Genomic DNA, 6,557 nt, shown 5'->3' with positions numbered 1-6,557 from the left:
AGATATTATTGCTTGTGTAATTACTATGGATTATTTACAAAAACGAAATATACATGACAATTGCTGAAAAGGAATATTATTTACATAAAGCATATATATATATATATATATATATATATATATATATATATATATATATATATATATATATATATATATATATATTGCCCGAAAGAAATGTCCAGAAACAGTTTTCCACTACAATCAATTTCCTCTATTCATATTCCCCGTCGAGAAAGTAAAGTAACAAATATATGTACTGTACATCATACAGATAAAATCTACAAAATATTTCGCAAATTTTCTGCACCCGTTACTGGAAATTTCGCATCAAGTTTTGCACGCAGAATTTCTCTTCTTTCTCCACTTCCCCCCTCTCCCCCTCCCCCTTCCCCCCTCTCCCCCTTCCCCCCTCTCCCCCTCCCCCCCTTCCCCCTCTCCCCCTCCCCCTTCTCCCCCTCCCCCTTCCCCCTCCCCCTCGTCCTCCTCTCCCACTCTCCCCCTCCCCCTCTCCCCCTCCCCCTCTCCCCCTCCCCCTCTCCCCTTCCCCCTCTCCCCCTCTCCCCCCTCTCCCCCCCCTTCCCCTTCCCCCCCTGGTATGGAATACGGCACTCCCACCCAAGACGTACATCCTCTGGCACCTTTTGCTGTGTGTGGCAGGGTGGAGTTCCAGCCCCCGACGCCTCATTAAGTCTCCTGTTGGATGAGGAGCCTTTCTTCCAGACCAGATGCTTTCCGGAACGGGATGTCACGGCGACGTTTTGTTTGTCGAGCTGTCCTTCGATTCCTCTCCACTCAACCCTCTTCCCTCTCTTCTTCCCTCCCTCCCCCTTCCTCCCTCCTTCCCTCCCTCCCCCTTCCTCCCTCCTTCCCTCCCTCCCCCTTCCTCCCTCCTTCCCTCCCTCCCCCTTCCTTCCTTCTTAACTCCCTCCCTCTCCCTTCCTTCCTCCCTCTCTCCCCTGTTCCTCACTCCCTCCCCCCTTCCTTCCTTCTTCATTCACTCCCCCTTCCTTCCCTCTTCCCTCCCTCCCTCCCCTGTTCCTTACTCCCTCCCCCTTCCTTCTTTCTTACCTTCCTCCCTATCTCCCGCCCTCTTCCTCCCTTCCTCCCCCTTCCTCCCCCTTCCTCCCCCTTCCTCCATCCCTCCTCTGTTCCTCACTCCCCCCCTCCCTCCCCCCTTCCTCCCTCCCTCCTCTGTTCCTCACTCCCTCCCCCTTCCTCCCTCCCTCCTCTGTTCCTCACTCCCTTCATCCCTCCCTCCCCCTTCCTCCCTCCCTCCCTCCCCCTTCATCCGTCCCTCCCCATTGCCCCCTCCCTCCCTCCCCCTAACCCGTTCCCTCCCCTTACTGCCTCCCAACCCTCATATTTTTTTATTTCCTCTTTAAGTGGCGGCGAGAAAGTTAGCTCGATACTTGTGGTCAATACCCACAAAGCTACGTGACTGTGGTCCGTAGGGTTGTTACAAATAACCCCCTAACAGGTCCTGTATCTATCCCATACGACACATTACCAACCATGGATAGAAGCCCTGGTTACTTTAACCGGTTCTACGCTAACCCTAATTCTTTATCTAGTTATCCTTAAGCTCCCTCCCACTTCCTCCTCCTCCTCCTCCTCCTCCTCCTCCTCCTCCTCCCTCGTTTGTCTTCTTGCTCGTTGCGTCTCCTGTCTGTTCCATCTTCCTCCAATCGATTGCGCCGATCCCAATCCATTTCCTGTATGACCACCGCGTGAAATTTATCGTTTGTGTGTGTGTGTGTGTGTGTGTGTGTGTGTGTGTGTGTGTGTGTGTGTGTGTGTGTGTGTGTGTGTGTGTGTGTGTGTGTGTGTGTGTGTGTTTGTGATTCACCATGGTCTTGGATTACGTGTTGAACTCAGAGCTCATATATGACCGATCTATGGGTAATAATGTGACCTTACGCACACACACACACACAATTACCCGTCCACGAGAGCTGGGGTAACGACTCGCAGCGCAGCGATAATGAAATTATTTCAGCCCTGGGCGGGATTCGAACCCGGACCACCATAGTGGCGGCCGCGATTGCTACTACTGCGCCGTGTGTGTGTGTGTGTGTGTGTGTGTGTGTGTGTGTGTGTGTGTGTGTGTGTGTGTGTGTGTGTGTGTGTGTGTGTGTGTGTGTCTACGTGTGTGTGCGTATATGTGTGCGTGTGCGCGCAGCTGAATACCGGTGACTGATCAGCAGTAACACTTAATCATTTAATCACTCTTAATTATAAAAATATAATCACGCTAAATAACACCAGATGCTCTTCTGTCCTTGGAAATAAAATCCCTCGAAAGAGTCATAGGCATAGTACGAGTTGTCACCATTCTTCTACGTGCCTCGGGTCCATAGGGGGTAAAAGTTTATTTATCTCCGTAGCACCTTGTAGCATTTAGAACTTACACCACTCCCTCCACTCCCTCTACTCCCTCTACTCCCTCCATCCCCTCCACTCTCGCCACTCCCTCCATCCCCTCTACTCCCTCCATCCCCTCCACTCCCTCCACTCCCTCCCCTCCACTCCCTCCACTCCCTCCATCCCTCCACTCCCTCCACTCCCTTCACTCCCTCCATCCCCTCCATTCCCTCCACTCCACTCCACTCCATCCCCTCCCATCCCCTCCCTCCACTCTCTCCACCCGTCCACCCCTTATCCCCTCCACTTTCCATCCCCCTCCACCTTTCCACCCCCTCCTTCACCTCTGCCTTTCCACACCTCCACCCTTCCACCCCTCCACCTTTTCCTCCACCTCCACCTGCCCCCCTGCGATGCTGCGACGTGGTGGAATGGAGGGGATAAGGGGAGTGGAGGGAGGAGGCAGGATGTGGTTGAAGATGAACGAGTTGTATTCTTACCGATGGAAAAAAAAAGATAGATAATAATAATCCTTCGTCTAAAGAAGCAAGTCGTTTCAGAGTACATAAAGACAAAAAACAAATTAATTAATTTTCCGTGTACGTACATACGTACACACGCTCATGTGTAAGTAATTAAATGAGCAAACGATTGTGAAACTCACACAGCGAACTTGGAATAATAAAGACGACAGCCATGACGTCATGTCGGCTGTCGGATCAAGCGTGGATCCTGATTGGCTAAACGGGATGTTGACGTTATATCGTCAGATAAAAGGAAAAATAATTGATTGGCTAAACGGGATAGTGACGTCATATCGTCAGATAAAAAAGCGGGATGATTGGCTAAACTGGATTATGACGTCATACCGTCAGATAAAAAAGCGAATTGATTGGCTAAACGGGATGGCGACGTCTTATCGTCAGATAAAAAGCGAATTGATTGGCTAAACGGAATGGTGACGTCATATCGCAAAGAGCAATTCTTTTTTTTTACTAAATAGCTTGATCAGTATACAATGGAAGAAGTCGTGATGCATTCACAAACGGATGAATAAAAAAATAATTCAATTATTTGCCTTGACTTGTGTACACGTCCTCTAATAATCAAATTGAAAATATGTACTGTTATGTCCTTGTACACACGCACGTATACACGCACACAATAACAAATGAATAGTACGTTCTCTACATAACTCTCATCCTCCCACACCCACTCCCCTCCTCCCACACCTACTCCCCCTCCCCCCACACCTTCGTCACCTATCCGGCAACCCACAAACGCAGCAGTCTAAACAAAACACTGATGACGTCAGAGTATTGTGGTTGCCTTCTCCCCGCATGACGTCATGAGTCACAGGTGGGGAGAAGGTGGAGGTTGAGGGGATGGAGGAGGGTGTGTGTGTGTGTGTGTGTGTGTGTGTGTGTGTGTGTGTGTGTGTGTGTGTGTGTGTGTGTGTGTGTGTGTGTGTGTGTGTGTGTGTGTGTGTGTGTGTGTGTGTGTGTGTGTGTGTGTGTGTGTGTGTGTGTGTGTGTGTATGAATGTATGTATGTATGTATGTGGCTCAGAGGAAGGCGCAAGGTACTCTACTCCCGTACTATCTCTATTTACTCCATATAAAATATGCTAATCACCCTACTATTGGATATTGCTATCATGGAGTACAGTTGGATAGCCAGTTCTCTTTGTACTTTATGGACGGGAAAGGAGGGGAGGCATAGTGGGAGGAATTGAGGGAGGGGGAAGAGGAGGGTGAGGGGGAAGGGGGAGATGTGTAGAGAAGGGGGAGGGGAGGAGGAGGGTAGAGGAAGGGGAGGAGGAGAGGTAGAGGAAGGGGGGAGGGGGAAGGTAGATGAGGGGGAAGGTAGATGAGGGGGAAGGTAGAGGAGGGGGAAGGAGTAGAGGACAGGGAGGGGAGGGTAGAGGAGGGGAGGGTAGAGGAGGGGAGGGGGAGGGAAAGGGGGTCGGAGGGAGGGTACTAAAGGGAGCGGATAGAGGAAGGGGATAGGAGGCGCAGAGGGGGGCAGGGGGAAGGGGTAGGTTAGGGTACATTGTAGGGAAGGGGTAGGGGGACGGGAGGGAGTAGGGGAGAGGGTAGGGGAGGGGGATAGGGGAGGGGGGGAAGGGGGTACTAATACTAAAATTCGTCTTTATCGTACCAAGTCATTAGATATCCCAGAGCCCAATGCTGGACAACTGCCTCTCCCAGCTTCTGCCATGTCACTCTTGCAAACTTTTCTAAGCGGATTAATTGCTCTTGAAGCTTTGGTTCTATATTACACGTATGACAGAGGAAGCTAAAAATGGGGGGGGGGCAGAGGGGGGAGGGAGGAAGGGGAGGGGGGAGGAGGAGGGGGGAGGAGGAGGGGGAGGGGGGTGTTCCGGATCATCGTCAGCCAGGATCCCCCTCCCTCTCCCCCCCGTCCCCCCCTTTACCCTTGTCCGCAGTTCCGGGCGTATTGGCGTCATCGCGATTTCCGGAGTTGTATTTTCGTGGTACAGGACGACACGTCCATTGCAATCGCCACTATCCGGACCTCATAGTCTCCATCCGGACATTCTCCCCTACCCACTCCCCACTCTCACCTTTCCCCCCTCTCTCCCTCCCCCTCCCCCACTCCCACTCCCCCTCTCCTTTCCCCCCTCTCTCCTTTCCCCCCTCTCCTTTCCCCCCTCTCTCCTTTTCCCCTCTCTCCCTCCCATTCCCCCGTTCCCCGTCTCTCCCTTCCCCCTCCCCCACTCCCACTCCCCCACTCCCCCTCTCCTTTCCCCCTCTCTCCCTCCCATTCCCCCTTCCCCATCTCTCCCTTCCCCCTCCCCCACTCCCATTCCCCCACTCCCATTCCCCCACTCCCCCTTTTCTTTCCCCCTCTCTCCTTTCCCCACTCCACTCCCCCCTCTCTCCTTTCCCCCCTCTCTCCCTCCCGTTCCCCCATTCTCCCTCTCTACTTTCCCCTCCCTCACTCCCCCCTCTCTTTTTCCTCTCTCTCCCTTCCCCTTCTCCTCTCCCTCATCTCACCATTCCCCTCTCCTCCTCTCCCCCTCTCCCCTCCACCCTCTCTCCCTTCCCCCTCCCTCCTCTCCCTCTCCTTTTCCCCCTCTCTCCCTTCCCTTCCTCCACTCCCGGACTCCCCACTCCTCCGTCTCTCCCCTCCCCTCTCCCACCTCCCCCTCTCCCCTCCCCCTCTCTCCCGCCTCCCCTCCGTGCCATGGAAGATATAGATATAGATGCGGAACTATAGTCTTTATATAGACAGCTCCGGGTTCTTCTTTAAGTCTTACCATAGCCAGGATCATAAATCAAAATCACAACATGAGATAGTTCCAAATCACGTATCACGTGATCAGTGGATGATGAGGCTTCCGCGCCCAAGTCTCGTCACGTGACCCACGTGACACGTTAACTGAACTAGTTTTAATCCTTAAACTGACATCTACATTTCATTAAGATTAAATAGCTTGAAATTAATTAAATGATCTTAAATCATGGTGTATCACGCAAAGTTCTTTATACTAGAACATAATCATCATTAAAGAATCTCTAGTATGTAGAAAGAAGAAAACGCATTTCTAGAATTATCTTCTTGTTTGAAAACGTTTTTCTAGTATCGGGAATTGTCAAGATTTTGCAATGCCACCCTCCTATTAATGCAAACTTCCGAATTCTATAAATTCCCAAAAGAAAGAAAAATCATCATTTCATCCTCCGAACTATGACGCGTATAAATGACGTCATTTAAAAAAAATTGTGACGTCACAGACTAATGGCGTCATTATATTATGACGTCATTAAAACGTCACGCACCAATTCCCGGGTGCCTCAGGGAATCATCACACGGCGACCTTAGGGTCTGGATAAGGACCTTTGGGCCTTGGTGAAGGACGTGGGGTAGGATTGCGTCATCGCCAGCGAAGACCTTGCCCCCCTCCCCCTACCCCTCCCCTACCCCCAGGTCCCCTCCCCCCTGGCCCCCTCCCACCTCCCCTCAAGGTCATCGTCAGTCAGTCAGTCAGTCAGTCAGTCAGGGCCCAAGAATGACGTCATCAGCCACTTGGAGGGTGTATGTACACTTGTGTATGTACACGTGTGCATATATAAGAGTACACTTGGGCGAGCATGTGTGCATGTGTGTAAATGTTCGTGCATGTGTAATTGTGTGCGGTTGTACATGTGCAAGTGCTTGTGTGTGTGT

This window comes from Oratosquilla oratoria, chromosome 27 (genome assembly GCF_046742065.1).
Source record: "Oratosquilla oratoria isolate Oo_2021 chromosome 27, ASM4674206v1, whole genome shotgun sequence".
NCBI classification, from domain to species: Eukaryota; Metazoa; Arthropoda; class Malacostraca; order Stomatopoda; family Squillidae; genus Oratosquilla; species Oratosquilla oratoria.
This window is presented reverse-complemented; position numbering follows the sequence as displayed.